The 2,226-nt window shown below is 33.9% G+C and overlaps 1 non-coding gene across 1 annotated transcript; it reads right to left on the bottom strand.

Moving 5' to 3' along the window:
* Positions 1-237: 237 nt before the first annotated feature.
* On the bottom strand, positions 238-319 carry TRNAS-AGA (transfer RNA serine (anticodon AGA)). Its single transcript has one exon. It is a non-coding gene; the product is annotated as a tRNA-Ser (tRNA).
* Between the last annotated feature and the right edge of the window lie 1,907 nt (positions 320-2,226).

The following is a 2,226-nucleotide window of genomic DNA, read 5'->3' as shown; positions in this document are numbered from 1 at the left end:
AGGGTTGTCAACCCAAGTGGGATGCAAAACTCATTCAGGAAACAAATTTCGACATCGACGTTAGTCTCATCTAGTGACAATGGTTCGTCGATGCCAAAACTCATTCAGGAAACAAATTTCGACATCGACGTTAGTCTCATCTAGTGACAATGATTCGAACATCGACGTTAGTCTCATCTAGCGACAATGATTCGAACATGCACCGAGTACCTTCGCTTATATGACAACAAATTTAATCGTAGACGGCAGGATTCGAACCTGCGCGGGCAGAGCCCACATGATTTCTAGTCATGCCCGATAACCACTCCGGCACGTCCACTTGAATGGTATACAACCATAAGTTCAATGATATATTTTAGGGCAGAAAGTCGCAGGTTCGACCCCTCCCTGGCGAGTGTGTTATATGTGTTTTATTTATAGGTGAAGCACAATATTCTGTATCAAATTGTATTTTTTCAAATCATCTGAAATAAGAGTTATCACTATACAATGTGGACGCTGTTAAATGAATGTAGGGATCTTCTACAAAAAGGAGTACGAACAGTTGAGAACATCTCAGAATAAAAAAAACAATCTAACAGTATATCTACAGCCTGGATGCTTCAATATATTTGAAACACAGTTTAAAGGAGTAATATCTACAGAAAATTTCAGCAATTTCTTGAAATATATAAAAAAAAAAAAAAAAAAATTTGGGAAAAAGAGGGTCATTTTAAAGATTTTTTCCCTGCTTCTGCATCTCTGTTTAGATGAATTCACTTGACCAAATTAATCAAAGCAGATTCCAGAGCATGTTCTAGATCAACATTGGTAACTGATGGGCTAGAGTTATGTCTTTTCATTACCACATGACCATACCAGCTAAACTCTTCTTTAGTGAAACTAGTTCATCCTCTAACACTCAAATTCTTCTCGTTTGAGCTAACATGATGGTCATGGTTAATTCTTCATGTGAATTGAAAGTTGTTCCCTGAGATGTGAAATTCTCTGCAAATCCAGCTTTGCCATGTCTCTTAAGGGTTCTAAATAATCCATAATTGGATGAGAAGGGAGCCAACAATCAAGCAGGCCTTTCCAAGAGAGGAAAGCCTGGATGTAGGAGTGGGCTTTCATGTAACCCGGGTCACAGGAAATGCACCAACACTCTGTGAAATAACAATCAAACAGGCCAACAAAATCCCTCCACAAAAGAAACCCAGAAGTGTAATAGTGAATACAAAGGGGATGGAGATGAAAAATAAAAAATAAAAAACACTTGGAAGCCAAGGAAGGTAGGGGACAAAGAGCCAAAGAAGCCATCAAAGCCAAGGAAGGTAGGGAACAAGGGGCCATCAAAGGGCTATTCCAAAAAGAACAACAAAGTAACAAAGCTATTGTGGAGAATGCGATCCTCAAGCCCAAGAAGCCAAAGAACTGCCATCAAATTGTTGAAAGTTAGTAATAGCTATCCCACACTATTTTATTACATATTTCTACACTAATATTTTGGAGTGTCCACTGGAGGAGGACAGAGTGTATGGGGTGGAGGAGGTGATGAGTCAGTCTGCATTCACAGATAGTAGCGAGTGATGATTGCCCTCATTGTTGGTTTAACAATTGAGTTATGATAGTTTTTCCCATTATGTAAACAATAATAATAAATTTATTTTAAAATCATAGTTAAAGAAAACACAAAATTTATGTATTCAAATATACAATTTAAACAACAAAAACATTAGACATGATATACATATAGAAAGAACTAGTATAAAACCACAGGGATCAAATCTCTCGAGCTGAAAACATTTTTTCAAGTTTTGTACTCTAAGAGAAGTTTGCACCTCAAGAGATTTGATCTCACTCTGGGCTTAATAAATTTGAAATTAAGATAAATCTATACTGATTTGTAAGACAAAAGACTCCTCCACTCAAAAGTATGACTACTAAAATCTATAAAAATGTACATACTCTACTCATATAATTTTAAACCCACAACCTTTTTAAAAAAACATATAAAAAACTATATAAAATTATGATATATTTCTATCATAAAAATACATAAAATATTAACTATATTATAAAATAAATGGTTTTTGTTTTTATTTAGAAACTTTATTTTTATAATCACTTTAATTTACATAAATAATAATATATTTATTTATTTCACTAAAAAATAATTTATATAATTATTTTCTAATTCTCAAAAATTATAACTAATCCAATCTATTATTATTGGAAGAGTTTGTG

This window comes from Pinus tabuliformis, chromosome X, assembly GCF_031772625.1.
Source record: "Pinus tabuliformis cultivar Carrire ecotype Pingquan chromosome X, CPIR1, whole genome shotgun sequence".
In the NCBI taxonomy this organism is placed as follows: domain Eukaryota; kingdom Viridiplantae; phylum Streptophyta; class Pinopsida; order Pinales; family Pinaceae; genus Pinus; species Pinus tabuliformis.
The sequence above is the reverse complement of the archived record's forward strand: the minus strand, read 5'-3'. Positions and strand labels throughout refer to the sequence as shown.